The 8,147-nt window shown below is 34.0% G+C and overlaps 1 long non-coding RNA gene and 2 other non-coding genes across 3 annotated transcripts in view; 2 read left to right on the top strand and 1 right to left on the bottom strand.

The window, feature by feature from the left end:
• LOC143629420 (uncharacterized) overlaps positions 1 to 3,733 on the bottom strand; it is a 7,391-nt gene extending 3,658 nt beyond the window's left edge. The window contains exon 1 of the long non-coding RNA XR_013152948.1: positions 3,685 to 3,733. This is a non-coding gene — a long non-coding RNA (uncharacterized LOC143629420). The remainder of the gene's footprint in view (positions 1 to 3,684) is intronic.
• On the top strand, positions 1,360 to 1,431 carry TRNAP-UGG (transfer RNA proline (anticodon UGG)). The gene has a single exon. It is a non-coding gene; the product is annotated as a tRNA-Pro (tRNA).
• TRNAP-AGG (transfer RNA proline (anticodon AGG)) lies at positions 2,807 to 2,878 on the top strand. The gene has a single exon. It is a non-coding gene; the product is annotated as a tRNA-Pro (tRNA).
• Positions 3,734 to 8,147: the final 4,414 nt, after the last annotated feature.

Raw genomic sequence — 8,147 nt, 5'->3', positions numbered from 1 at the left:
CAAATGTCCCAAGGCTGTTCAATTATGCACTAAAAGAGTTTTCTCTTAGGTTAGAAGATATACGCTGACTGCTGACATTTGCACACCCAAAAAGCAGGTTTGGGTTTTAAAATGAGTCATCATGGTTAACTATTATGAAGGGTGATACTAGAAACTTATGTCATCATGCTTAACTAGTTTCTCACTGTGAAGTGATTCTTAAGTGGTTGTAGAAGGTGATTAAAGTACTTTTGATGTCCCACTGGAAATTAGATCCATACTAAAGCTTATTCATAAAGGATGGCACCTTAATCATGAGTACAGCTTGAGCACAATTACCCAAATATGATAACATAATTTGGTATATAATATGAGCACAATGTATCAAGGTTTGTAATGAGGTTTTCATGGTCTTCAAGTAATTTCTAGATCACAGGTAAACTATGGAAACATAATGAAGTATTCAAGTGTATACACTAAACAAATTCGGTGATTTAAGCACACTAGCATAATATGCAGATCAGTTAAACATTTGCCCAGAATATGGGATGCCTCCATACGAGCTTTGAAAACTTCAAACTCAAACAAGAGAACTTAGCAGAACTTTTATACCTGAGTATAATATAGCATACATGTAAAAGATTAAAAGAAAAAGCACCCCAAATTCACTCATTATGCATACTTGAAGAATATAATGTGAGTATATAGCATAGTGATTACTCTTAAAACAGGCACATAAAGTAAGTGGGCATTTTGTCTAGCGGTATGATTCTCGCTTTGGGTGCGAGAGGTCCCGAGTTCGATTCTTGGAATGCCCCATTTTTTTACAGAATCAACTCACTTTATATGACCCCTTAATTGCTACCATTTTATTTAAAAATGGCATCCTAATAAAATAATAAACTAAAGTCAACTGAACACTTACAAATCTACCTACCACATTAATAGTATATGCCAAAAACATATGGTTGAAAATGTGGCAAGATTCTTTGACAATGAACTCAAATCATGGGTACAACAGTCTATATTTAGGCACCGAGTTGGTAAAAAGATGCATCTTCCTTTTCTGAATAAGAAATCAAAATTCAAGACATCAAGGTACTGGTAAACTTATTTTCAAAAGCAGAACAAAGTTCGATTGTCTATAACAATCAACACTTATTACAGGTTACACGGGATCATTTAAACTACTATACATATACATTCACAAAATAAACTTGTGTGTTTAAGATATTCAATCCACTGCCAGTTTGCTGCTTTCTTTTTAGTTTTATGACCCTTTTCACAAAGATAATACGTTATATATATTCTACAATTGTGTTTTTTTAACTGCAAACCAAAGTTGACTTAAAGCATGCTACGCATACATATTAACCAAGTGGGCATTTGGTCTAGTGGTATGATTCTCGCTTTGGGTGCGAGAGGTCCCGAGTTCGATTCTCGGAATGCCCCTTTTTAACTATGTCAACTCATTTTATTAGATGTTTTGTGTCAATATTTTATTTTATATTCTACTACTAATATAGACAGAAATGAGCTGAAGACCTTTTGAAACAGATCCATCAATGAAAGTGAGATATATGCCACAAGCATATGCTTATAGTTCTAACAATATTTTTTATCAATGAATTCAGTTCATGGATAAGATGCAACTTCATTACCAGAGGTCCAGTGCCAAGACTTAAAGGTGATTCTACTATTTTAGAAGATAGTATGATATGCTACCATTTATTCATTCAAACATGTAATTAGATATATATATATTCAGCAGCACACTTGTGTGTTTGGCATATTGAATCCGCTGCTAAAGAGTTGCCTCTTCACTTTCTACTCGTTGGTGGTTTCAGAAGATGGTCAAATGCAATCATAATTCAAAAAACTATCATATTTAAAATCAAAGTTAGCTTAAAGTAAAAAAGCACAGAATACAGATCTGAACCTACAATTTACCATCAATGAGATATGAGTTTTCAAGCAACGCTAGATGTTACTGTGACGACCTTATAAAGATTTTATCTGTTTTCACCAAGGCAATAGATGTCTTAGCCAAAAGCAAAACAGTTGACTATATGTTAGTTTGAGACAACTAAAACAACGCACTTAATGTTGGTAGCTATACAATCATCTTAGTTTGCAGAGGTCATGTAAGCAAATTAAAGACAAAAAAAACCCAACACCCTCTTGCTTCAAAGATTGCAGCCTCAAGCTACTGAGTACTGACAGTTACATGCAGTTATTCTAAACAAGAATATAAAACACTGACAAAGAAGAAAATCATACATATAAAGCAAATAAGCATTTGACCTAGTGGTACGATTCCTGCTTTGGGTTCCTAAGGTACTAAACTCGATTCTCAGAATGCACAATTTCAGTAGAACTAATTCATTATTGTATATTTCTTCAATGATAATTTTACATTTACTTTCATATTCTACTAACTAATCTGATAAGAAACAGAACTCATGATTACAAAAACTTTTATTTAGACACTAAATTCAATTTGGTGCAAAATATTATTTGTTTACCAAAATAAGCAGTCATAAATCAAGCCTGCAGAATTGACCGATAGCAATTCTCAATGAGCATGCATATTTTTCAATTATATGTGTATATATATGTGTGAATGAGACTGAAAAGATTCCTAGTCATTTAGAAAGAAAGTGACTGCACTTATAATTTGAAAGATATAAACAAAGTTCAACTGTCAACGGCAATAAATGGCATTTGGTGGTAGCAGTTACTTTTATTGTGTACATTGATGAAATCTTTAAGTTTTCAACCAAATGCAGTAAATAAATATAACAAAGAATGATGATATAAAGCAAATGGGCATTTGGTCTAGTGGTATGATTCTCGCTTAGGGTGCGAGAGGTCCCGAGTTCAATTCTCGGAATGCCCCAATTTTTTGATAAACTTGTTTTTACTTTTTGTCCATGCTAATAAGATATTGTATTTTATAAATTATTCTGAGTGGATTATATTCTTTTAATCAATTTAGTAATCATATATTCATGTGTTCCTATGTTATTTAAAGTTATCAAGCAAGCTGTGATCTAAATTTCAGTACAGCTTCCAACAGTAACTTACATATTGCATACATTAATAAAACTGAATACATCATTCTCATGAGAATATTTATGGAAGTACAAAAACTACAATAAAACAATAAAAGAAAAATTCAAAGAGTGACTGCAGCAGTCAACCTCCGCATTATGCCTAAAACAGCAAAAACTAATGACTATAGGAAACCTGTGTGCATACTTTCAACTGCAATAATAACTTATTATAAACTCTAAGGATGATTTAGCTAAGAAGTCATATGGCATTTGGTCTAGTAATAAGAATCTCATATCTAAGTGAAAGGCGACCACCCGCCTTAATCCACTGAAGTTGTCAATGCTTACTTTGTCCTTGTACTTATTTGTAATATGACAATATTCTGTCCTTAAATCTTACAACGTTGCAGCATTATTTATTTATTTATCATCTTAAACTATGCAAACAAACACCTAACAAAAATCGTTGCATTACAATTATTATGAAGCCAAAAGGTTAATATTTCAAAACTTACATAGCAGAACCCTAAGTGTGTTTGTGCTAACATATATACATATATATAGTGTTGTAATCCACGAATACCTAATTTTGCGACTAGAGTGAATGGAAACAGTTTGAATGTTGAATTAATTAATAAGTGATTCTAACCTTTTGCATCGATAGCCGTCCGATCGATTGTAGCCGGAGAAAGTGTGAAATACATAGCGGCAAACGAAGAGATTGAAGTTGCGGTTTCAGCAAAAATATAAAAATTGGTTTTTATCTTTTAACATGTTTGCCTTTGTCGGCGACCAACAGAATCACGGCGTTAATTGTAGGTTCTGACTAACCTTAGATGGAACCATTACGAATTTTTTCCAAGAGTCGAGATTGTCGGAATCCTAGAACCACCTTCGGAGTTAATTGGTGGTGGTAAGTCGGTTGGTGGTAGTGTTTAGGTTGAGTTTTCTAACAAAAAATATGAATTTCCGACCAAAAAAGCTTTTTTCTTGTGACATACAACTAACAGCGTTAGGATTGTGTTATTCACAATATAATTGGAAACATATATGTTATAAGATGATACCCTCGTTTGTCATGTCGTTAGCTGGGACTGTTATTTATGGATAGTAAATACTTATAATAATTTAAAACCAATTTTCAAAAAATAATAATAATAACAAATTTATATTGTCAGATAATAATATAGTTAATTATTTTATTCTTATAAAAAGAAGACGATGCAAAAAACGTAAAGTAGTAAGTATACATATCTACTTGCCCTACTAGTGTGTGTATCAAGCAACGTTTTGAGTTTCGAATTCATTAGGCTCCTCAAAAGTGAATAAGTGTAAGACTCCGTTACCGGTGCCTCACATTTGGGCGTTGGATTTACTCATCAACATAGTTCAATTCATCAGAGTTAATAAAAACATACGCGGAATATAAAACATTCATAAAACATTACATTAATCCATAACTTATCTTAAAGTAAACATCTTGTCTTTCAAAATATCATAATAATAAACATAAATGTCTTGAGTCTTTCGATGCCAGCTTCTTATTCAATGTCACGTGTTCCCCTCAAGCGAGCTGTCTCATCCTACTCACCTGCGTGCATACTAAAAGTCAGCTATGCTGAGTGAGTTCTAGTTAATCACATTACATACGTACTTACATACTTTCATTCATACTTTCATACTTCATTCATAGTATATATATACACACACATATACCTTTGTACTTTATTCGAATTTCTACTTTACATTATTATATTCTGCATTGGATATTATTAGGGTTCGGTCCCTTTGTTCTGCCTTGGATATTATTAGGGTTCGGTCCCTTTTCTGCCTCGAGATTATTAAATGGCTCGGTCCCTTTTCTGCCTTGGATATCATTAGGGTCCAGTCTCTTTTCTGCCTCGAGATTATTAAAGGGCCCGGTCCCTTTTCTGCCTTGGATATTGTTAGGGTCCAGTCCTTTTTCTACCTTTCTATCCTTTACATACATAACATACATACATATCAATTATATCTCATACATAGCATTATAGCCTGACAACACGTGCAATATCCGAAGATCGTTCACGTACCGACAAGCAGTCGTTCTTTCCTTTCACATAATCACATAAGGCATACACTTATCACTTAGGATAAATGTATTAACATTCACATCGAGTATGCACACAGCCCCGAAAACATAACACAAAAGGGGGATAGAAACTTATCTGGATCCTGTTGTGTTCACCGTTAATTGTTATTCCCTTCTTTAACTGAGCCCGACTAACTGTTAAATGTATATTTGTTAATTAACCGTATAATTATTTAAGTTGATATTTTAGTTAACCAACGTATTTTCTATATTGGGTTTGTTTGTTTAACTTAAACAGATGGGCTATCTAGTTAGTTTAGGCTACTATTCATTTTGGCTTTTGGGCCTAGTTGGGCCAAGCCCACAAAACGCAACATTCCCCAAGTGACCGAGAACTCTAGACGGACCGAGAACTCATGTTTGACCGAGAACGTTTATGTTGACCGAGAACCCTTGGTGACCGAAATCCTGGTCACCGAGAATCCCGAGTTACCGAGAACCCGGGTCACCGAGAACTCTCGTTGACCGAGGACTCGTTTTCGCCGAGAATCCAATTTGACCAGGTTCCCGTGTTTAACCGAGAACCCTTGTTTGATGCTTTCAGCTACAACTTTCTACCTTAAATCCATTTTAGGCTCGAGTTACGGTTAATTGGTTCATGATTACCCTTTTAATACCTAAACCCCAAACCTCCTTAACCGTTTTATGTTCTTTAGCATCCCTTCACCAAGATCTAATTCATTTTAAGTATAAAGCATAAACCCTTAAGCATGAAACGTCCATTAAGCTAAACCTAGGGTTTTCTTGATGAACCGTTCATAAACATAAGTTTGTTAAGTCCATTCCAATCATCAAGTTTGCAAATTTATTAATTATCTAGACCCGATCTACTCTAAGTTCAAGTTTCATGATTATTCGTTCATAAAAACGTAACCTTTAAGATCAAGAACATACCTTTATGCGGTTATTAGGTCACGGATAGCTTGTTATGAATTATTAATCTTGTATCTTGCTTGTATATCAAAGATCTACCCGGATTTAGCTTGGTTTGATCTTGGATTCTTGCTTTCTCTCTTGCGGCCGTAAGGAGTAAGAGATGTGTGCGTGTGTTTAAGGTGTGTAGGGAATAATGAGGATATGATGGATGGAAATGGAAAGATTTAAGGTTTAAGGGGGGTATTTATACTCCCTTAAGCCTATGGACCTAAGGTCCATCTTTCCTTTTTAGTCCATGATTAATTCCCTCTAATTAACCTACTACCCTTTTCTCTTGATTATTTTATTATTTCTTTAACAACTTAGGTAAACTTGCCTTTATAAGAAATAAAAAGTTAAATATTATTATTGAAATTTTGGGATGTTACAGGTCATGTTAAACATATAATATGAATACATTTTACGTTGATAAATATTACATTTGAAAGTCGGACACTAGACAAGGTCCCGTACATCTTGTATTCAAATGTCATGACAGTAATGTAAGTGTCTAGGCAAATGCTGCATTTGAAAGCCTAACATTTGGCAAGGTGTCACACATCTTGTATTCAAACATCGTGAATGTGGTAGACACCTTTGAAGAATATATATGTATGTTCAACTAACAACCTTAGAGATGTATCCTAATATAGGCACTCCTCTTGATAATAGTATCTCCTAGATTAATTGCGATACTACCGTCATATTAAAAATAGGGTTTCTCCCAAATACTACTATATCAAGTACTGATGCACGTCTATAACACCTTAAGCAAACCCTATATCGTTACATGTTATGTTATGTTCATAAATGAGAGATTTATGCTCACAAGTAATACTTTGCCTCAAATATCAACAACACATTATAGACTCGTTGGTTGTCCATGAAAGGCGACGTGAGAAGCTTTCACTTGGGGGCAATCAAAAACAAATATGTAAGCTCCTACTAGAAGTAGATATGAGAGTTAAAGTAGATAAATCATTTTCAAATTTTAACTTACATAAAAAAACCACATAATCCAAAATATAAAATTCTTAAACAAGTGAAATTACAATCTCCAATAATATAAAAATGATCGATTAAATTTAACAAACAATCATATATTTTGAGTAATCGTTAGAGTTAAAGTAGATTAGAATAATAATCTATTCGACGGGGTTGGAATGTTGGAATCAAAGTATAACATGTTCCCGACGATATTGGAATGAGTGATATAACATAGAATTGAGCAAAATATGTATCAACAATATAATAGCATGTATTACGATAAACTAGGTCGAACATGGTATACATGTTTTTTGGGTTTACTCGAAACCCTTTAAAAAGTACTCGGCACTCGACTTGAATTAGTACAGGTCGGGTTGCCCAGGTTTCATGAGTATGGGTACTTTTGGGTTATGGTAAATAGTTTCGGGTCGGGCTTCAAGTTGCTGATAAAATGACAGCCCTAACTACACCTTTGTGAAAGAGAAGTTAAGTTAAATTCGTACCACCTATGTGATAATGACGTAACAATTTAACATGTCGTTATGTTAAAACCAGTACACACAGTCTCAAAGCAACAAATGTTAACGTTTATTTCTTTCATAATAATATATTACTAATACTTGTAAAATATGAGTTAAAAAACGATATTAATTAACAATTATTTTTCTTAATTAATTACTTATAAAACTTGTTTTAAGTAGAAAAGTGAAAACTTCTATATACCGAAACAAAAGAGAGAAAAAATTCTTTTTATTTGACATCATCCCACATCGCCTACGCAAAAGACATTAATACAACTTTTAATTTGTGATCGGTCGATATAAATTGCCGGACTTGGTAGCGCAAGTTTGTGACCCAAGAGGGGGCATTAAGATGGGTTTTGGAGGTCCACTCCATGCGGTCATAGCGCCACTGTTGGTGTTGTGTGAAAGAAATCCGATTCCAAGGATTTTGAAGGTGCGCCATGCCGTCTTGTCTTTGATGTGCCATGGTCCATCAAGAGCTCTGACTTAATCAGAGCAAGCAACCAACACACTAGATACTTGGTTGATAGACACTCATGGTTAGACCAACATCCT

This window comes from Bidens hawaiensis, unplaced genomic scaffold, assembly GCF_021521415.1.
Source record: "Bidens hawaiensis isolate Kalapana, Puna unplaced genomic scaffold, B.hawaiensis_p1.1 tig00005195_1, whole genome shotgun sequence".
In the NCBI taxonomy this organism is placed as follows: domain Eukaryota; kingdom Viridiplantae; phylum Streptophyta; class Magnoliopsida; order Asterales; family Asteraceae; genus Bidens; species Bidens hawaiensis.
Note: the sequence above shows the minus strand (reverse complement) of the source record. Positions and strands in the feature narration are given on the sequence as shown.